Raw genomic sequence first — 23,753 nt, 5'->3', positions numbered from 1 at the left:
GAAAATCTGCACAGTTTCCAGTAATCGCACTACACTGTACGTACGTGACTTTATGGCAAATCGTAGCCATAGCCTCGGCCCAAGGTGCTAAATGCTACTCATGAGCAGCGTCAAAGCTTTGCAGCCACGTTCAATATTTTGCACGTTTCGTGAAACTGAAACGGGGCTTGGGATTGGGAATTTGGACAAAGACCAGCAGTCAGACAGACAGACAGCAGCGTCATAAACGAAGGGAAACAATTGCACGAAATTACAGACGCCATTGCGCTATTGTTGGCAGCAGCAGCAGCAGCAGCAGCAGACGCATAGCCAACATGGCTAACCCCCCCTTGCGGACTCACACTTGGTACCTGGACCACAAGCCAAGCCATCAAGGCCATCAGCGCTTTCAGTTGATTGTTTCCACGCTGTGGAGCAGCCAAACCACAGCCCACGTCCCCCATGTCCCCGCCTTAAGCAAAAGAAAACCCTCAAAGCAATTGTAAAGTTTCCTTTAGCTCGAGCTTGGTGCTACCTCCGTCTTTGGGGCGTAGTTTCCAAATGAGTTTTATATATATAAGTACATATATTTTTTGTTGTTTCGCTCTTTGCGCTGCTCAATTATTTTCTTGCATTTAGATTTTGGCTTGCGAGACAGCGCGTAGAGCAGAGAATTCTCTTTATTGTGCATTGGGGATTATGTTTTGAAAATTGAAGTTTAATTTAGTTTTTTTTTAAATTAGTTTCACCTCGCGCTGACTTTGAGTGCAGTCGCACTCGCAGTCTTGAGTCTGCAAAGGTCACACAGCTATCAGCTAATTTATCAGCTGTCTGGCATATCATATATATATATATATATATATATATGTGTGTATATATAAGCTGATATTTGTATGCAAGGCAATCACAACTATACGGTTGGAAACGTAATTTAAATTTCCAAGCCGTAGTTGTGCTTGTGGTTCTCATAACAGCTGCAAGCTGATGACAGTGGGTGGGTGGGCAATATTGCGTAAACGACTTGCAAACAAAATTAGAAAAGTAAACCCAACGCGTTGGGTAGCATATGCTGCTGAGTGCGCGCTTGGTATCAAAATGGCTACGCAAACTTTTCAAATTAGATTTTCACACCCAAAACTAAACACACACACACATACACAGACAAGGCGGTGGCGGCAGTGGCAGTCAAGTGAGAAAGATAGTCTGCCAGCCACTGTGTTTTAGTTTAATGTGCCTTGGCATTGGCATCGGCATCGGCATCGGTGGCGTATGAGCGACAGCTGCACAGCTCACAACTTCAAGTGCCAAAGGAGAAGGCGAAGGCGAAGGCGAGAGACTCGAATGGACACAATTAGTGTGCAATTTATGCGCCATGGCACAGCAGTGGCAGACAATGTCCTGCGCCACTGTCTTCTCGTATCTTTCGTCGTTTGCTGCATTTCTAATGACCGAATTAGATGCCACGCCTTTGTCGCCGGCACCACCACCCACCCACCCACATATGTCTGTCTGCCGCACAATTTTCGCATTTAAAAGCCAGCAAGGTTCACTGACAATTTGATAATACCCAAGGCATTCGCTCTTTGTGCTACGTCGAGCACATGACATTAAATTTAATTCTTTCTCTGTATGTGTGTGTGTGTGTGTGTGATAGGCATGCAGACATATGTGTGCATATAAATGTAAATTCAGTGTGTGGCAGCCGCAGACAGCTACAGCTTCATTATGAATCTAAAACCACCCTGACTCAAATTGCAATTTGATAATTTGCGAAAAAACGAAACGAGCATCGCCATATTGAAGTCTCACACACACACACAAACGCACACGCACACATGAGTGTGTGTGTAACTTCACGCCTGCATCTGCCGCTTTATATCTTATCATGTACAATTTGGCAAAGGAATCGCATATATATAATATTTGTTACTAGGGGGGGGGGGAAGCACACACTCTATATCTCTATATGTAACTGAAATCCGCCCCTGTGCTCATGCGCTCACGTTTGCATTTGTAGGTGCGCGAATGCGTAATTATGCGTTCAGAGTCGTAAAACTTAACTTTACGAGCAGTCGCCTCGTGATTGAGCACCCCACCCCCCATGTGCCTAGAGCTGCTGCCATTTGATTGATTTATGTGCATGTGAACAAATCGAGTGTGCAGCTTGGAATGAATTTTGATTTAGCGTCTCTACTAAGTGCACACAGCTGGTGCGCAGCGTTCTAATGCGCATACGCCCCATTGGCTAAAATAAAGTGAAGCCAAGCCACAACTTGCTAACTATAATATTTAAACAGAAATATGCATTACTCACCCACTGTAGCCAAGCTCATCAATGAATCGAAAGCCTCAGCTGCTGCAAAGAGAGAGACAGAGAGAGAGAGAGAGAGAGATAGGCTACGACTACAATTAATAATTATTTTCATATGTCGAAAAAATAACCTGCCCCAAGCGAGTCTAGGCTTGCCGCAAATCAAAAGAACGGGCACAAAACAGAAACGCAAATAATTGCCGCCATCATTTGACATCATCTAGTAGTAAAGCTCAGCGCTAGACTCGCACATTGTTGTAAGTGTTTATTGTTGGCGGCACACGCCCCAAACTGGCCGTTCGTCACTCAATCTGTCATTCAATGTGGGCTCGACAAAGTGCCTCAAGCCTCGCACACTTATCAAACCAGACAGATGATTGACTTGCTTGCTTGCTCGCTCGCTCGCTCTCGCTCTCACGTAGGCTGCTGCTTTTCTTTTTTTGATGGGGCTGACTGACTGACTCTGTGTGTGTGTGTGTGTGTGAGCGAATTGGGGGGGACTTCGTCGCAGCGAATTGACGCGCAAAAGCAAAACAAACCATAAATGTGCGTAGCAAGCGCAAAAGACGAAAATGAAAACGAAAACAACGAAACGAAACGTAACGACAAATAAAAGCAGAAAGCAAAAAGTCAGCCAGCGCGTTTCTGTTAAAGGGTCGACCTACGCACACACCCCCGCTGCCCGTCTTCCCCTCAACCCCCACAGCATGTGCCTAGCCTAACCACAAGAGCCCATAAGTCAATGTCAATGGCACGCAGACAGACAAACGAGATAGACACACACACACACTCGCACACACACACACTCACACACATAAGCACGCAACTTTATTTTGGGGCTGTGCTTTTTGAAAGTGTTTCCATGTTTAATAAGACCTTGACATGCGATATTCGTCTGACAAACTGCAAACGAGCATTAAATTTGTTATTTGGTGTTTATGAGCGGCATTTTCGGCAATTGCAGCTGCAAAAGAGAGAGAAAGAAAGCTAGAGAGAGAAAGAGAAATTGTTTATAATAATCATTTTTAGGCAACGTGTCTTAATACAAGCGCTTATCACTAGTTTTTATACAAAAACAAGTTTACACACACATGCAACTCACACACACACACACACACAGACAGCGGCACACACAAACCAGTTTCATTTTATTTTTACTTTTTTTCTTCTTATCTTTTACGGTAAACAAATCAGCGCGCAGATTTCACAAAAATTATTGTTCACAAGCAATTTAGCACATTAAAAACACACATTTCAAATAGAAATAAACATAAATCAAATTGTTCATAAATAAGTTAATTGTTTCATTTAAAACAGTTATTAATACTTGTGTAGTTCTATTTTTAGCTCAGTAGCCGCTATAGTTATATTTTTGGGCGTTTATTTTTTGGCGGATGTTTGCTTTTCAACGTTTTGCGTTCATTTGAAGCCGTCGCCGGACGATTTCTTGTGCGCCGCTTGCTCGCTGCCGCAGTCGACGCCGGCAGCGACGTCGCACACACGCCTCGGCCGTATTCGCATCTGTGTATCTCATAGATATTGCCCCATGGCACGGCCGTCTGTATCTGTGTGTATTAGCCGCGTATCTGTGTGCCTATACAGTCGAAGCGTGTGTGTGTGTGTGAGTATCTACGCTATTTAAGTTTTTGTTGCTGTTCATGCGCACACACAAAACATCCCCACGCCGACTTAACAAATGTCCCATTGCCTAGGTACTTTTTTGTTATTGCTGTTGCTGCTAGCTAACAACAATTTATCAGTTTACAGTTACGTTGGCAAGTTCGAAATACTTTTGGGACATTTTGTAGCTACAGTGCCGGCTCAGCTTGAAAATAATTTCCCAACCACGTGCTCGCTGCGCCTTTGACTTTGTTTTGCTTTGCCTTTGCCTCTGCCTCTGCCTCTGCCTCTGACTTTGTAGCTCAGTGTTTTTGTTTGTGCTTTTTCTAAAGCTTTTTAGCTTTGTGCGTTTGCAGCTGCTGCGACTGCTATAAGCAGTATATAAGCATTGTTGTTGTTTTTATTTTTGTTGCGGCAATTGCCGGCGCGTCTTTCAATTCCGATTCGTTTATGAGGCACTTTCAGGGCTGTCTGCGACCCATTTTGCGTTTGGATTCTCTTGTTTTTCTCATTTTATGTATAGTCGCTGTTGTTGTTGTTGCAATTAATGGCCATTTGAATTATATTTGCGCTCGTAAAATTTACAAGAATTGTTTGCTTGCTGGCAAAGGCGAAAAAAATCCAGTTTTCCCATTCATTTTCCGTACGTAGACAGCAAAAATGTTTACGACTTTTCTGCACAATGCGCAAAACACACAACGACAATGGACCAACGTCCCAATGCTCAAAAACCCCCCTCCCCCCAACCCAATCGCCGGTCGCCGCCGCATTCCAAACCCAAAGCGGACCCGTACCGCTCGCTCTTGGCAGGACGTGGAACCATTTACCGTTACCCACATTGGCCATTTTATTGTAGGTTTTTGTTCATTTAATAAATCGTTAGCTGATAATAAATTATGCGCTCGACTTTTATTAAAAATTTTAAGAATAGCTTAAGTAGAACTACAAATTAGTGTTGGAGGCGGTGGGAGTCTTGGTCTGGCCTAAATGTGGTAAAGTGAAGTTCAGCTAAAATTAATTTTTGAAATCTAGAAAGATATTTATATTTTAAGATATGTTTAAAGGTTTTACATACAGTACATATTGGATATTATCATTGCGACATGTACATAAAATTCAGTGCAAGTCAAAGCAATTCAAAAAATAGCTATAAATAAATGTTTTATTAAAATCCAGACTATTTTTAACAGGCATGGACGGAGAGCATTCTAAAATTAGTAAGATTGAAATATTAAGTCAGCCTTCGCTGATATTAGCGCAATTTGCAATTGACGAGAAATAATATAAATAATAAAACAAACTTAACAATCAGTATAGGCTAATGAAAAAATAGGTTGGAATCCATTTTAAATGTGATTTTTCATTTTATACGAGTTTTTAATAAAACAAACTACATTTTAGACAATTAATAATCAATTTGGACTGTAGAATTTCTGTTAGATTATTTATTCAATTATTTTAATGTAAATAGATTTTTTATATGACCTCAAAAATAATTTTAATTATTTGCTCAAGATAATTATTTTAAGCCAATAGTAGAAATTATTGTTATATTAATAATACAAATTTTTCAATGTAAATAATGTTTTTATGTGCTGTAAACAAGATTTTAAATTCTTTGCCATTCAAACAATCTTTTCCTACTCGAGATAATTGTTTCTAACCAATACCACTGCACTTAGTGCATGCATGTATTGGTAGATGCTTTTGCCATTGAGTGATGCAACCCCTCACCTGGTTGCTGAGATGAGATGAGATGAGATGATGAGCCACCCTTAGCGCTACTTTTGCACTACCCTTGCCACTCAGGCCATTAAGCAGCGCAACTGCAACTGCAATTGCGAGTGTGTGTGTGTGTGTGTGTGTGTGTGTTAGCATTATCTACTTGTCGATGTGTGTGTGCGTACCTCGTTGCGCTTACCCCTAATTGCAATGCCATAAAAAACTGCAATTCAAGCGAAGGACAGCCGCTGCAGTCGGCAGTCGGCAGCGGGCAAAGGGTGCAGGGGTAAGAGAAGAGAGGCTAAGATGAGAGTTACTTGGTAAGGACATTGTCATTATCCCAGAGCGCAGGGAGAGCAGTTGGCAACAGACAGCAGCAGTTGGCCAGCATCAAATTATGCGAAACTGCATTTTCACTTTTGGAATCGAGAGACTGAAGCGATTTACACCATACGGAATAAGGAATATATATATAGCATATATATATGTATGGTTGGCTGGTTATGGAGCTGGGAAAAAGTGCAAGAGCAGCAGCAGCAGCAGATGTTGCTGCCACTGACTGTTGCCATTTAGTTGCATGCGTACCGTGTCTGGATGCAAATTTCTAGCACATCGAGATATCGAGAATCTCGAGAACTGCAGCCAATCAACTGGAAATTGCCAAGCGTTGAGTCTTAAGTGCCCACCAGTGGCAGTAGCAGCATCAACTCCCAGCGCTCACAGCTGTATTGATAACAGATACGACGAGAGTACAATGCAGCAACAGCAACAACAACAACAACAGCAGCAGCAGCAGCAACTAAAGCATGCAACAGCAATCGCGACGGGCGATAAGCGGCGCAAGCGGCCCGCGGCCTCGCGACTCTAGACTGTGACACTCAGGGCACAGCTGTGGAGCTGGAGCTGGAGCCGCCGGTGGGGCTGAGAGCTCCAAGAGTGGGCGTGGCATCTGGCATTGTCTATAGTGCGCCCTGTTGCGCTAACGCTGGAGCTGCTGCCAACATGAAACTAGTCGCACCGCACTGAAAATCCATAGCCCAGAGCAGAGCGAGTCGAAGTGATGCGCCGCAGCGTGTGCGCAAGCGAGACACAGGAGCGGCCATTTTGGTGGGAGCGAGTGCGACATAGTCAACGGCGCAGTCAACGCTGACGTCGGCAGAAGCAGCAACGCTAACAGCAACTGCAGCTGGTCAGCGGCCCAGCCGTTGAGCCGTTGGAGACTTTGACTGTTCCGGGAGCCCCAAGTAAGTTTGTTTGAGTGTGTGCGTGTGTGTGCTTTGGAATTTGGCGGCTGCGTCTCTAGAGAATGTCGAGCAGTCCAGAGAAAAGTACGCGCAACTTGAGCGAAAATGCTTTGAGTGAGTTTTCAAGTTCCGCTCGCTCGCTCGCTCTGAACTTTCAGTCAAATTCGTTTTGACGGCAAAATTGATTTTGCTTAGCTAAAAAAAATGTTGGGCTTAATATTAAAAATGTCAACAGGCAAATTGTGCAATATTGTCGTTAGCAGCACCTGACGACCCAGCAAATGACATTTTCAGGGGTGCGGGGTGCGGAGTGTGGCGTGCGGGTTGCACCATTTGCGGTAAAAGTAAAATTAAATTAAATCACCAGGCCCACATATTCATATATACAGAGAGTTTACCCTTAAAAGTTAATTGGGCAACTGTTACTAGCGTCATTTGAATTTTAAATCTTTTAAAACATAAGTTTCTGCTCTTGAAATAACACTTGAAACACTAAAAAATCTAATAAAAGCCATACACACTCTTTTCGTTGCAGCTTTATGTTTATTTTTTCTTTGCTTTACATTTTATTATAAACGTTTTGTGGATTAGGCCCATAAAAAACTACACTATACAACGGCTAAAAAAATGGTTAGTATAAAAGCTGAAAATGTATTCTTTATTAGCTTTAATGTTATGTTTTGTGATCTGAACAATAGGAGCGCGCATAAATCAAGACGCACTCAAAATAAATTCGGCTTACGACCTCAAGCTTCCCTATAAAGCCATAAAATGCGCTCAATCGTGCTCAATCGAATTAAAATCAGCATAAAATATAATTGCATAATGATTTAATCCCAACCGACGGCTTTCGCGCATGAATCGATCATCGGTTTAGCTTTATGTGTTCCAGTATCATATTTGCCCAATCTGCGAATTATGTATAGCACGCTTAATCGCTTTAAAAACCGATTAACATGAGCGTAAAAATTTTACGTGCAATGGCCGACGGCACGGCAAGAGTTTTGATTTTCAAGTCTTGTTTCCAGAATGCTGGGGTCTGGAAATTTATGAGCCAAAGCTGCGCTTGTAGCTCATGTTTCCTTCTGTGCTAAAATGGTGGCTACAGCTTCATTTTGCCCTGTACTATGGACACATTTTGTTGGCACAGTGGGCTGTTATTAATAAATACAGCTTAGCTCAAATGCCGCCAAGAAATTGCAATTTTTTTTTGTCTGTGTTGTGCTGCGATTGTCGCAAAACATTATGAATGAGCCTATAAAATGCATTCATTATGGCCATTAGTCGCTCGTAAATTCTGAAATGTATGTGTCTCGAATTTGCGCTGTTTGCCCAGGCCCAGGCCTGTCCGTTGGCCATGCACAAAGTTCAAGTCATCTCTTGACCAAGAAGACGCTGACAGAGACGTTATTCCAGTTTTTAATCTGATCGTTTTTACAGTGGGGCGGGGCAACAGAGAAGGCGTAATTAAAATATTGCATTAAGTACTCATAAGCAGGTATTTTTATTATGGCTGCGCACCAAAAACAATGATCGAACATTAGGGTAACACGTTAAAAATTAACAGAAATTTAGAATACAAAAATTAAAAACAGTGAAATTTATAAGTTTTTGAATAATAAATTACGATGAAAGCATTACTTATCAATTTTTATTTAAGGAAGAAGTCTCAAATTCTATTTATACTAAAAACAAAATCAAAAATAACATTTGAGTCTCAATTCGTAACAAAATAACACTTATCTTAAAAGCTTTCGATAAAAATAAAATCTAAGAGTTATTTTGGTATAAAATCTATAATAAAAGTTAAGCTGAATGTCATTTGAAGCAGAAGTTGAAACCTATTCTTAATCCAATGTTAAATATACATCTGAGTGAGAAAACCTCTGAATGTTTTTAGCTTGAGTACCCCTAGTCTCGTTTGATCACTTGTTAATACAAAATTCAATTAAAATACATTTCGCAAGAAAAACAGTTCAAGCAAGCAGCGATAATTCATGTTTATGTATTTTTCCAAACGATCCAAGCAATTGTAAACTGCCTCTTGTCATATATGAATGCCCATGGAGGAGCATCGAGCGCTGATTGTGAGCCAGTGTTGTTGTACTAATAATAACTTTTGTTGTTGACATCTTTCAACTCGAGTAATCTGACTGTATTCGCAATGGCCGCTTATCGTCCAATATAATGTGCTTTATTGTCACTTAAATGTAGATTTAAATAATTTTATGACTTCATTTATTGTGGAACAGCGACTACGGCAGCTTGACTGGGCACCTATGGGGCACAGCTTTGCTCTAGCTTTTGCACCCGACCCGCTCCCGCTCTCTCCCGCTCTATGCTGAGGCCCATAAATATAAGAAATGTTTTTAATATGCTATCAGCACTCAGTAATTACAATACGATCGCTCATTACGCTGCCTTAATGATAAGTGCATGGAGCCTAAATTTCAATCAATTGCTAATTGAAGCTTAATGCAGGCTTTTAAAAAAATTTAAATTTTTTATGATTTGACATACTTTGAAACTGATGTGTCGATAGGCCATTAAAAATGTAATTAAATGCCTTAAGAGTTAAATGTATTAAAATTTTAATTTAATTAAAATTGTATATGCTATAAATCAACTGGCAAGTGTCAACCTGGGGCTGCTTCGTGTTTATGCCCACTTGAATAATCAGTTAGGATCCATTCCATGCGAAATAAATTAGTTAGCGTTAAGTACGCTGCACAATAGACAATTATAAACGTCAAGTGGCGATTGCCATCGTTTCCATTACAAAAGGCATAAAATTAACATTTCCCCGCCATAAGCCGGAGTCGTACCAATCCGCTGGGTTAACTAACGACGACGCCGACAACGACGATGAAGATGATGATGATGATGATGATTACTGTGGAATGGCAGGCAAGTCTAATAAATTTCGCGCAAAACACAAACTTGGCTAGAAAATTGTTAGTTAAAGTGCGACTCAAATTGACAATTAAATAAATCGAAAGATGTCACAATGACAACGACAACGACAACGACAACGACAACAGCAACTGTTGGTGGGTACGCCAGCAACTTTAAATGTTGTTGAAAGAGTTGGAAGATGCATTCGCAATTTGCATATCGTATTTGAAGTTTCGCATTTTCCATTTCGCGTTGATATGCAGAGCATTTGGCTTGGATGGGAGCCAGCCAGCCAGCGCGAACGTGCAGCAGAAGAAGAAGCAGACGGGGGGGGAGGGGCAGGGGCAGCAGATAGAGTACAAGGAGTCGCTGTGGCGAGGGCGCTGGCAACTTTGTTTGTTAGCATTTTGCACGCATCCTACATAAATAAACGAGATTTATGCGACAGGCTGAGCTTAGATTCGCTAGAAAAACGCGCCATGCCCATGCTCGACTATGTGGGTTGGTAAACGCCAGCGTAGGAGGCGAATTGGTAAGCAGTGACATTGGAGCGCTTGAACATGATAGCAAATCGATAATAAATTAGCCTCTTTGGCGACACATTTCCTCCGCCAGTGTCTGTGGCAGACACACCCAGTGAAGCAAGCGCTTTCTCCCGCTGCCTCCCCCTCTCTCTCTCACTCTCTCTCTGAAGCTCAGAGCTCTGCCTCATTATGCGCGAACTCATTTTGTAGTCGACAAAAAGAAATATTCGATGGAATATGCAAAATATTGTTTGGTATAGACTTAGTCACATTTTCAGTTACAGCCTAAGTCAACAGCCAGTCAGTCAGCCCTAAAAAAAGGGCAAGGGAAACTCTTTGGTAGCTAAAATGTTAATATGTTGTTAACTTTTTCTTTGTCTGCATTGTTTGCCCAAACAAATTCTACAAGTCGCAAGGCTTTTGTTTTTCCAACGCTGGCCAGCTATCTAAACGTATCTCAAAGATACTTTCGAGCGCTCTAAGCACTCAGCAGCCAAAAGACCCATGAGCCAGCCAATGAACGAGACTCTTTAATTTCTGGCTGCTTCTTGACAGATTTTAATCGCTGGCATTCGTTGCGGCCATGTACATTTATTTGACAAGCCAAACTCAGACTGTGACACTTTAAAATGTTTTCTATACTTTATGAATCGAATATGCGATGCGCTGGGCAGCGTTGAATTTGATTTTGTTGCTTGCTTGCGCATTTATTTATTGATTTCTTATTGTTCTTCAACAGTATTTTGAGTGCTGCTTTAAAATTCAAAAACCAAACCAGATTGTTAATCTACAAGCAACTGTCCAGTTGCCGAACTACTAAAATTGAATATATACAAACATTTTGTAACTCGGGCTAAGAGTTCAGGCGCTTCAATCTTTTGCAGCACATTTGCCAGAGCTGCACTTGAGTTACTTTTAGGTAAAAAACCATCGAGTGCCATAAAACTAAAATGTATATACACATTGTGTAGTACATTTCGAAAAGTCAAAATGTTAAATACACAACGCTAAAGTTCAACAACACACTCACATACAGCGAATGGCGGCGCTGCAATTGGCTGTGGGAGCAAAGCAAAGGGTTGCCTTGTGGGGCAAACAGGGTAGGGTTGGGGTTGGGGTTGGGGTTGCTCTCTCAGCACTTGGACTTAATTGAAATTTGAAATATGGTATTATGTGCGCGTCGTTCCAATACAGTTCGATAATCGAGAGCCAGCCAAGTTTCTCAAACTCGCTTGTTGTTTATTGAAATAATTATTCAAGCGAGTGTAATGAGCAACTGGATCAAGTGGTTGCTGCTTACCTCCACCAGCGGCAGATGCCCCAGCGGCAACGAACCACATACTATGTATTGTAGTAATAGCTCTCTAATTCAATTACCTGCAGATGCAGTTTTTCATTTGCTTTTAATTGAAAATTGAGTGAACACGAGAGAACATTACCAAATTGAATTGTGAAACATTTCAAAAATTTATAATTAAAGTAAAGCTATTTGTACGTTGAACAAAGCTCATTAGCTTTGGCAGCGATGTGTCGTGCATAAAAATGAAACTATTTATTATTTATGCACAATTATTAATTAACAACAGTCCAGCAAATATCGGAAGCATTCATTGGCATTAATTTGTTATATACATTTCGAAAGTACAAAATATTTATGGCTGCCATTCGTTCAAGAGACAGTTTTGTGTTTGAACATATCTGATTTCATTTGGTAAATTCAAAAACAACTTTATCTTTAATCTCTAAACCATTTCGAGCTATTCAGTTCGAAAAGCTTGTGGTCGAGTTGACATAAATAACGCATTAATTGCCAATAATTGCAATTAAGTATTCAAAATTCAGATCGTTTAATTAAATTAAAATTCTAATCCTAATTTGTAAGCATTCGCTTTATTTTTAAGTAATTGCTTGTATTTTATTTTAACCAACTAGTGCAGCGGCGTCAAGCATACTAAAAATTTAATGTTAATTTAATTGTATTTTTTATGTGCTAGTAAAAGCGTTTTATGCCACATACAAAATGAATTATGAATGAATTGGCATGAGTAGACGCGCGGGCTCAGCCAGAGACGCTTCACATAATCCACATTGTTGTTTTTATTGTTATTATACCGGGCCTGCCACCGCGCTACGAATATACAAACACATATATGCATATGTATGTGTATGTAGCGCACCATAAAAACGACACTTGACATTAATTGTATAAATAAAAAATATACACACTAATGTACAACAAACTATTATAATGTTTATAACGGCGAGCAGCCGAAAAAAGCAAGCAAATTAATAATTTCTTTTTGTATAAATAAATTGGCATGTCTGGCACTGATTCGCTGCTAATTTATTAAAGCGTAAACTTAATAATGAAATCCGAAATTCGCAGAAGCAGCTCGAGCAACTAGGCGCAGCATTTGAAGGACATTTACGTGCTGCATTTACTCAAGGGTTATAAGCAACCTAACTGACTGGCTTGGCATTAGCGTCAGGTCCTGTGGCGTGGTTTATGAGTCCTTGAATTACGCAATTAGACAGCGAAATGTGTTTTTTTACAACTACCTGTTAGCCTTTCGCCGAACATCCTTTTTTTAGCATGGCACACCTTGTGTCCTTGAGGCCAATCTAGCAAACTATTAGGCAATGTTGCAAGGAGTTAATGGCAGGCGGAGCAGGCGGCCAAGGTGAACTTGTCGCAGCTGAAATCGATAAATTAAAAAACTCTTAACTTGCCGTAGCGATTTTTAAGCGTCCCTGTTGGCCATTTGGCCATTTGGCATTGCCAGCCAGCTTGCCTGTTGCCCGTTGCCAGTTTGTCAACGAAAGTGAAGCAGTTAAGAACATAAAAAAAGGCGCACAGAAGCGACAGAGCAGCTTGGCCATAAACTCACCAAACAAAAGGTGCGCGGCGGTCGTAAAACGCGACAACATGGTGTGACATTTTCCAGATATTCATGCCGCTCATACATATCGTACAAGAAGCCCACGTTTCCATATTTTGAACAGTCGTTGGTCAAAGGGTGTGAGTCGCGACTCGAGCATGAACAGCAAACTCAAACTGAACTCAAACTATGCGCCGCAGTCGCAACTTTTGTTTGCCATTTTATTGTTACGCCAAAGGATTTCCAAAGCGACATTTCAAAAGCGACCAGAGCGGAGCAGAGCAGCGAATCCTGTATTTTATGGCCTGCTGCTCTTGGCTCGCCTGGCAATTGGACAGCTTAACCCTTGCCTCAATGGCAATGGCACTAACAGCAGCCATCGCATCACCTCCTGCTGCAAGGCGGGAAACTAACAACGCAACGTGTGTTGCCCATCTTCGAGTCCATCTGCTGATTTGACCGGTTAAAGTTAAAGGCGTAACATATTTTTCTTTTTATTTTCGCTTTGTTATGTTTTGTGTGTTTGTGATTTATGATACCAAAACAAAGAGAACACGTCTAACCGGTACAACAAATAAAATGGTGAGAAAATCTCAAGTACAAAAATTTATATTTTTTTTGCGTTTTATATACGAATTTTTCAACAAAACATTTAATGAAAAAATTCCTTGATCAGCTGTGTGTACGTTTAACATTCAACTATAAAAATCAGTCACATTTCATTTCATTTCATTTCATATTGGTAGATAAATTAATTTTATTTCGATTTTCATAAATGAGTTTTTCAATAATGTTTTGATACATAAATGACTGTTAAGACATTTATCTCAATAAATTTCCCTCAATATAAAATTCAAAAAACAAATTATCTTTGATGTTTGAAGCACAAATATCAGTTCATATTTGTTTATTAATGCAAAAATTCCTTGAAAATTCATTTAACTCTAAATCAGTTAAACATTTATCTGATGAAGATTTGACATTTGTTCAATATTTAATTTGCTTAATATTCAATGACAAATATATAAATTATTTTGAGCTTTTTTCATCTAAGAGCTTGATGCAAAAATATCTGCAGATCTGCTAAATATTTATCTGCAAATAATAAACTGCAAATAAAACTATAAAAATCTCAAATATTTTGCGGCTGAGCATTTTTAAAGTAAGGGAATGAGTTAACCATTTAACTGATTAGTTAGTTAAACATTTATCTGATTGTGAATTAATTTAGCATTGCTCAATATTAAATGTGCTTAATATTCAATGCAAAAATACCGGAAAAATCAGTTAAGCAGCTGAATTATGTTTGAAATTAAATTGCAAATGAAATTCTTTTCATCTTTAGCGCACTTTGTTAATTTTATGACTATATACTTAGTTAATGAGCACTTCCATTATTTGGTCTAATCACTCCAAAGATCTTTGTTGCATGACTGACGCGCTCGCCAACACGCAACAGAGGCGGCTCAGCAATTTTCCGCCAACATTGTGCAGAAATATATTTTGCTATGTTAATGCAAATCCCCCGCATAATTATTTGCTGCTGCATAGAAAGAATTGGTGCAACGTTTGTTGCCCACAGTTGGCTTCGCAGAACTCGTAAATATCGCTCAGGTCCAGTCCGAGCGAGCCAATGGCCAATGGCCGCGACCATAGTTTCGAACGGACGGACGAATGGACGGACGGATACGCAATGTCCGACTGTGCGCATAATTGGCGTGTGTTCGCATTCGAGACTCAAATGCGAGCGGAACGTCTATGGCAGCATTAAAACTCACTTTTAATAGCCTACGCCAATGATAAGCCCAACGAGTTTATGGCTCCAGATAGCAAGTGTCAGTGTCACGTTAATTCGTTAATTCAGACTCTCTGCCTTGGCTCAGACTCTGGGCAGTGGCCAAAACAGGGCGTGAGCTTGACCACGGACTTGATATCGTTGCGAGATCTTGAAAGAATTTCAAGAGAAAATGAAAGCTTCCATACCCAAAGGAAATGCCTTAATCTGGCTTTAATCTTGCTATTGTATTACTGAATTTCTTAAAGTTGCACCAACAAACAATAAGTTGGTCAATCAATAAATGGATTGCTGGTAAGCCAAGCGTTGCATGCAGTCGCCGTATCCGATGGCCCCAAATGGCACTGAGAACAATAATAACAATGCATTAAGTTTGAATGCCAGCTCAAAGAGTTTGCCCCTGGAATGACCACACGATGAGTCAATGGCTCGAAACGAGTTTAACGCCATGCCTTCGAGTGTACCTTGCACACGCCGCTCACCCCTGACCCAAAAGAATGCGCCGAGGAATCTGCGCCGAGAGTTGCGCAAATGCAAAAGGGGATGAAAATTGTCTTTGAGCCAGCGCTAGTTGGGAATCTATTTATGAGCATTCAAAGTGCCAAAACCAGAGCATGGCGGTCAGCTCTCTACCTCTCCATCTGTATGTGCGTGTGTGTGTGTGTGTGTGGTTTTTGTTATCACAGCCATTAAATGTTCAGTGCTGCCATTGTTGCCGCCATGCCGTCGCATTCAAAGTGGTTGATCCGGTTTACGTTCCCGTACGCCAACTTGTTTACCATGCTGCTGCTGCTGCGGCTGCTGCTCGAGTCTCTTGCCACTTGAAAAGTGCGCATTTGGGGCTCCTTCGAGCACTCCCAGCATGAAAGGTCAGTGCTTGTCCCCACTCCAAGCCTAACACCTGTTTTGCCCACAGCCCAAACGTTCACTGCATAATAAATGAAATTGATTGGAATTGTCCCGCTGGACGGGCCGTTGATTATGCATGCGCGGTTAGCTCAACTCGACTCGACTCGACTCGAATTGATATCATTAATTTGTCAAACTCAATCGAGTAGGCCCATTAGCTGCAAATTAATTCAAATAATTGTTGCTCAAGTGCATTTACATAGCTACAAGTAGCAACAGAGCTGCAATTAATTATAAATCTGAATAATTTGTAAAGTTCTGCGACTACGTTATCAAATCGTAAACTAAAACTGAAATTCTTATGCGCACCCCAAGCGAATTTGATGCCGCTGCAAGCGCCGGCGTACGCGAATATCGTTTAGCCCATTAAGCTAGCATTTCCGGAGATTGTAGGGCGAGAGCAGACGCCAGTCATGCCGCATAGTTGTGGCCACGATTCTTTACGAGCCCATCAAATAGCGCACAGCAACAATTCAAGTTTGCATCTAAAGCGATTTCGTGCAAATCTCGCGGATTGGGCGCACTAGTCTCAGCTATCCGAGCTGGCGTTTGGCTTCAATGGGGCGGCAGAACACGCCAACAACAACAAATAAGCAAATCTTTAAATTGTTGCAAATTGTATTTGATTGCCAGGCGCTTTCGCCGAACGTGCTTTTGTCGAAGATGCGCGCGCGCTCGCTGCTGAGCTAATGGGCTAACCCGAAACTAAGATACAAATCTTGTAGGCAGCCCATACATTTAGTTTCAGTGTGGGGGCATAACTATCTGAGTGGGCATTTTGCCCATTAAATTGTTCGACACTTTAACGAGTTCAAATACTGCTGCCACATTCAGGTTCTGGCCACACGAGTATATTACGCAAAACCATAATTAACCGACTATTCGGCGAATCGGGTGAAATTCGTTTAACGACATGTTAGCGTGCTCAACACTCGACACTGACTTTGATTTATTTGCCCATGGGCAGCCAGCATGTTAGCTAAGCTCGGCTAAGCTGAGCGGTTCCAAGCTGGCTAAGGCACGTCTACCAGTTGCCAGTTACCAGTTGCAGCAATGATTTAGACGGCTTGGACGGCCGGCCATTGGGAAGTGCTGGAAATTATAGGAAATCCTTTCAGCGAGTCACATATTTCTAGTCTGTCATTAGTCGGACACTTGGGCTGATGTATGCCCGCGTCTAATGAAGTCGTCAGGTCGTTGTCACCAGACATATGCCATTTGTTCAGGCCGAGAATCGTCTTTCTACGTGACTACACCTACGAATTGCACCCAATGAGCACGGCCGGCCCCATGCAGCCCCCACGTGAATGCAAGTCCCTTGGGCTGGGACTGTAATTTGGGAAAGGTGTTAATTGAACGGGGCCTTACTTATAACGCTAGACATACGCATGTGGATAATAAAATTATTACGTTGGGAATTGTTGTTATTATTCTAATGAGACTTTAAAGCTTTCTTCTTCTGAGAATCAATATTAGCGCGTGGTATTTAAATACTTATTTAGAAATAGGCAGTTTGCATATCTTTTATTTTAGTATCGATTCGCATACAAACATCGATAACTTAAAGAATATTTAAATTATTTCAAAGCGACTTTTAATTTGTTTGAATACTTTTTTTATATATTCTAATTTCATCAACTATTTTGTTCACATTAAGTTTAATTTAATTTAAAAATATTCTATTTCTATTTATTAGCATTTATATATTCTAGTTGGACTTGCATCTATAATTCTTCTTTTAAAGGTGTGCCCAATGTTGAGTTAGAATTTCTTACTAGAGCAGCTACGAAATTCGAGTGAAACCTGAAAATTGCTGTAAATTATGGGAAAAAAAAACAAGAAGCTTGAGCAAACTATTAATTTTATTTTACATTTATGACAAAACAGTTTAAGCATTAATTCAGTTTATTTAAAATAAATTCCAAGCCCTAGACAGGACGCATTTGCACTGCTTTGCCTACACTGCTTTAACGACTTCACAAACAGGTTAGCTAGCAGCTTCTGCATATCGTGGCTAGATGGCGCTACTTGTGCATTTGAAAACTAACACCGCTTGGTAATTGAAACTAAGGGTTGCCTGTCAGCACCGAAGAAGAAGCACACAACAAAAAATATTTAGATATATAAAGAAAATTTGCGTTTTATTTTAAAATGCTATCTACTGCACTTATGCGGCCCAGCCTCAGTTTGGCCATTGGTATTGGCAGGAAACGTGTTAGCTAACAGTTTGCTTGTGTCCATGTGTTTGTGCTTGTGTGTGCGTGTGTGTCCCTCGACACCACTTGGCCATATTTTACCGCTTTTAAGCAGCGCGTAAATACTCACGCTTACTGCAAGAGTCCATTAAACGCTCGTAAAAACTTTACGATTCTCAATATGAGATTCTCTTAATACGATTTTTTATGATATTGAAATCTCCTTTCGCTGCCAGCCCATCAGCATCTTGAGCAACGCAACGCATCTCAGCCAGCCAGCCAGCCAAACATCTGAGGCCCCAATAGCTTTTGGGGCTTTTGCCCAAGTTGCCTTGCACTTTGCTCAAATTTGGTTTTCCAGCTGCCACTGCTAGACTGAAAAACCGCTCCAGGTATGGCCGCAGTCCCCACGCCGTTGTTAGCACCAACAACAACAACAACAAAAAAAGGGGCGTGTGCGTATTTTAATGTCTTGTCGAGGCCAATAAAACAAGCTCGTCACTGCGTTGCCCAAATGATGCTGATGTGGCTGCTTCTGCTGATGTTGATGTCAAAGCCGTCCCCAAATTGCCGCCTGCCCAGCGCCCAGGCGACCTTTTGTTAACGAAATTGTTTGGAAGAGCTTAACAGTTGTAGCGCTAGTGACCTTATCTGGGGTATTCTTTTACGATTCACCAATTAGACAAATATTTTCCATTTTTACAACAATTTAATTTTGGATCAATCAATAGATACAGGCAGGCATTTGAATCTGCCAGCCAACAGTAGTAAAATATATATAAACTGTCAGTAGCTATTCGAATACATTTGTTCTGAATCCAGAAAATAAAATATATGGAATCTAAATTTGGTTGACGTATTTTTCTTCTTTTTTAGGCGAAACTAATGCTGCAAAAATTAGTAAAAAGTTAATAACTGCCGCAAGTTTCAATGTAAATTAATTTATTTTTAGCTGAAGCTAAAATTTATTAATATTCAGAATATTTATGAGCTGAATTATAAACATACAGAGGTTTGGCAGTCAAAAATATATTCAGTAGATATTTATTAATTTGCTAATTCGGAGAAGCAGCCAAAAAGCACTTTAGTGTTATATACTAATTAAAAATGATTTAATATTTAAAATTCTGCGTAATAAGCCGCAAAGTGCAAGCAATTTATATTACTGAAGTACTCAGCAGATAATGTTGCTGTTTGTACACATTTTTAATTAGATTTGTGATTTATAATGTTCATTTGCGTAATTAACAAGAGTCTACATCATTAGTGCAATTAAAATGCATTAAACGTGGCTAAATAAAACAGCGAACAAGACACTTGGCAACGCTACTACTCGTATAAATTTTATTGAGTCATTTTGAAAAGAAATGCGCTCGACTCTGCCACATCGACACACAAACCCATATAAACACTCAAGCCCGAAAAAATAAAAAAAAGCGGAGAACAGAAAACGCGAATCGTAAAACACGGGCCATGTGCAGAGCAACGTCGAAGGATTAAAAAATGATTGCGTGACAAGGCATTTTATAATCGTCATCTGAATCACTTAAAAAGACATTCATCGCCGCGTCACTGCGTCACCGTTCCTGTTCCACTCGTGGTGTGATCCGAATTGGGCTTAGGCATACCGCAAGGGCCAAACAAGCCATAAACTGACGCAATAAAAGTGTATCAAATTAAGGAATGAATTTGAAGAGGGGATGTGTATGCAGTGTCCTTGCTAAGCCACTCCTTGCTGTAGACTTTTTTAACAGCCTTCGCTTCGCGAGTGGTTGCAATGGCTCACTGAGTGTACTGCACTCAAAATTTGAGTTACTTTGGTGTGGTGATGATAATGGATGCTGGAGAAACAAGTTCAATTGCCGTAAACATGCATTTTCATATGTATATGATTTTAATTGGAAATTTATTTTTATAAGCACTGCCAAAGCGATTCGATTCATTCATTTTCAGTTTTATCTTTAGGCAGTTTGCTTTGGTTTGCCTGAGCTACTATTTTTATTTTATGTACAAATCTCATTTTGATTGCATGTTCTCTTTTTTATGCTTGTTTCGTTTTAGCTGCAACCTGAGGATTCTTTACAAGCCATGGGGAGCTGTCGTTTTACGGTTTGTTCCGCTTCTGATAAGCGGTTACAATGCTGCACCCACTCACTCAAACTCACTCACACACTCATACACACTCAATCTATGAATGAGCAGCACAAGCGGCGGGCAGAGTTTACGATCCTGGAGACTCCTAGCGGGCAACGGCAACCGACGGCAATGCCGAAGGCACCGAATAGTGTTTTATTGTGATTTTGTTCACTTTTATTATCATTTGCTGCTGGCTGCGCTCACCCAGTTTCAATTTTATTAGTTTATTACGATTATTATCTTTTAATGACGCTCGCGAGCGTTCGTCGCATTGTTGTTGCTGTTACGCTTGTTGTTTTTATATCACACTCGAGTAGTTGCGTTTATTATTATTGTTGTTGTTGTTGCTGTTGTTGGCTCACGCTCAGTTGTTCAGCAATAACGTGTGAAGTTGTTTTATTATTTGTTTTGATTATCAAAATGGCCGGTTTGCATTTTCCGCTCGTTGGACGAGCACCTCCCACTCGTCCCCCTAACCCCAAGACACTCGTCAAGCTACCGTTGCGAGCAGGTGCCGTAAATCACAGCACGCCGCGGCGGGAGTGCTCCAAACTGTGGCAAACTGGCCACCACTCATACAACTGCAGCTCACGGCGGCTCTCGTATGACCCATAAACGTGAACCAATGTGTGGCAGAATGCTTAATTTGAAATTTATGACCAATTAATTTTAAACACTTGCTGACCCCCCGCCCACCAGCGCACTACCCAGCGTCCTCTCTCCTCTCCCCTCCTGGCATATCCATTGGTTAAGATGTGCGTAAACATAAAATTAACTTTGACTCGCCAGGGCGTCAAGCTTTAATGTTTATTGCCTGCTGATTGTTCAATTATTCAATTGTTAAGGCCACACGAACAATGATTTAACAACTTTCTTAGGTACACATATGTACATATTAAGCTGTAGATTAATTAACTAGAGTGTGATTAATAGCAAACTTAATGTGAGGATTTTAATACATAATTATGTTATATTTTATAATTTAAGTCATAGTATACACATTATTTTAAATATTATAAAGGTAAATATATAGAAAATAAATAAAGCAGAAATTATAATTGCAATATGCTGTATTTTTTTTTAAACTTTTAAAATTCTCATGAATGAATATCTAGTATGGAATTCTGCTCCCATGGATTTTAACGCAACGAATTTAGCTTCTTATAAATTCAAATGAAATAGCATTTATTTCGAGTAAAATTTATTTATTTAAGTCAGCATATTTTGTGGCAGATAATCAAAATCAAAGGCCAGGGCCTGGGCCTGGGCCTGGGCACTTGAGCGTGCTGGTCGGGCCAACAACCATTGGAAGAAGAATTGAGAAATGCTGCTGCATGCAGTCAACGGGCCGCAAAGTTAAGAAATTTGCGAATTCGTTACATTTCCGCATAAATTCCATGCGAAAACAAGAAATTCTCAAGGAAAAATGTCTTCTCGTTGTCCAATCGTAAATTTCAAATTTTTCATAAAAATGTCATAACAGCAATTTCAGCGACAACGGGGCAAACAACAACAACAACAACAGAGACGACTACAACAATAGCAGCAACAACAACAACTACAACAAGAACAACATACATATGAAGTGACTTTGACTGTGTCGGCGTTTTTCATCTCTCGAATTTATGGATTTTTTGTAATTTCGCTTAAGGGTAAAAACAACACACACATACACACATTCGCAATTGTTAAGGGAGAGCGAGCATAAAAAATGGAAGAGAAAGAGAGAGCGGCGCTGTTTGGACTTGCCAATTTTTTATGGTTGCAATAAAAATATATGTAATATGCTGCCATGCAAAAAAATTAGTTGTGACTAAATTTTGCACTAATTCGTATTGGAAATGCATAGATGCAAAGTAGTGGCAGGCATGTGTCGCTCAAAAGTCTCCAAAGTCTCTCTGGAGAGCAATACACACACACACACACATGGCACGACCTGTGTATGGTGGATAACATGGTATAAACAACATGAATAATACAAAATAATTTAAGCAACAATAACATTTTGCCAAAGAAAGCATAAAACACTTAAAAAGGCGTTTCACTCGCTCGTTTGCGCTCACAGACGAAATCCGAAAAGACACTCAAAGCAATAGTTTCGCTCATTAGTTGATGTGCTTGTTGTTGTTGCTGCAGTCTGTGTGCTCGGTGTGGGCGCTTGGCGCATACGCATTCGCATTCACATTCTCACGTTATAAACATCAAAATTAAGCATCCATTGGGCGAGCACTAAAAACCAGAAATCGTATAAGAAATGCCACACAAAACGACTCAGAGAAATGCACTCAAACGCTCTCGCACTCAAAAGTTGCTCTCCGATCAGTGGCGTGCACAGCGGGGATCTACAAAGCAATCCAATTATATGATGTTGCGAATTAAAAATATTATTAATGGTGATAACGATTAAATTGTAATTTGCAAATAATTTGCTGAAGCCCTGTTTCTGATGTTTGACTACGCCTATGCGACCTCCAACGAACGGCCATCTTGCTTTAACTCTCGCACACACACTCAGCCATTGCACGCACACAAGCGCAAGTGAGCGCTGCTCACGCCGACTGAGCGAGTGCAAGCGAGAGCGCTGCACACGACAACTGAGTGTGTGCAGGCGAGACAAATAGCTGTTCTTATTGCCATTGCTGCGCCGTCGACGTCGACGTCGTGAAGCAAGACTATTGGCTGCACATACACAGCCAAGCACTCAGCCAAACAAACATATGAACGTGTATATGAGAGACCTAAACGCAGCGCTTGAAATGAATTGCTGGCTGGCTGACTGTCGTTTCACTGTCTCTGCGTGTCCAAAGCTGCAGCCTCAGCCTCGCATGGCTTTTGTATTGCGGCCATAAACGTTTCGCTGCTCGTAACGCCACAACGGCCGACGCGGACACCAACGCCCAGCGCCAAAGACCAGCACCCGCACCCGCAACGATACCAAGAGACTGCGATCCAAAACAGAACGCAACGCGAACGAGCGCGCGCTTTTCCCCCAGTCTGACAACACGACAGACCGCCAACAGCCCAGCCCGCCCGCCGTTCCCCAACAGTCAAACAGACAGATAAGCACTCAAACCCGAAAACTCTCCAAACACTCACAGTCGCAGCAGCAGTCGCCAACAACAGCAGCAGCAGCAGCAGTAGCAGCGCCGTTGCGTCGCGGCCAGCGCCAGCAGCGAAATTACCAATTACACGAAATTTTTATACTCTTTTAAAAATTTCGTTTTATTATAATATTTATTATCGTGGCGCGCAGTAGTGTCTTCGGAACAAGCGCTCGCTCAACTCAGCTCTCAAGCTCAATTCAATTCAACTCGACTTGGTCCAACTGACTTGGACGATCTCTGAATACGAGGCGATCCATTGCGTAGCGTCGCGTTTGCCGTTGCCGTTTGTCGTTTGCCGTTTGGCGCTCTGTTTATTATTTTGTGGCCATTCCTATTGTCGTTTAACTGTTTGCCGCTTATTACGAGCTTTATAGTGCGGTTTATAGTGCCACGAAGTGTGCATAAAAATCATAAAAAATAAAACCAACAAACATACAAAA

This window comes from Drosophila busckii, chromosome 3R (assembly GCF_011750605.1).
Source record: "Drosophila busckii strain San Diego stock center, stock number 13000-0081.31 chromosome 3R, ASM1175060v1, whole genome shotgun sequence".
Lineage (NCBI taxonomy): Eukaryota > Metazoa > Arthropoda > Insecta > Diptera > Drosophilidae > Drosophila > Drosophila busckii.
This window is presented reverse-complemented; position numbering follows the sequence as displayed.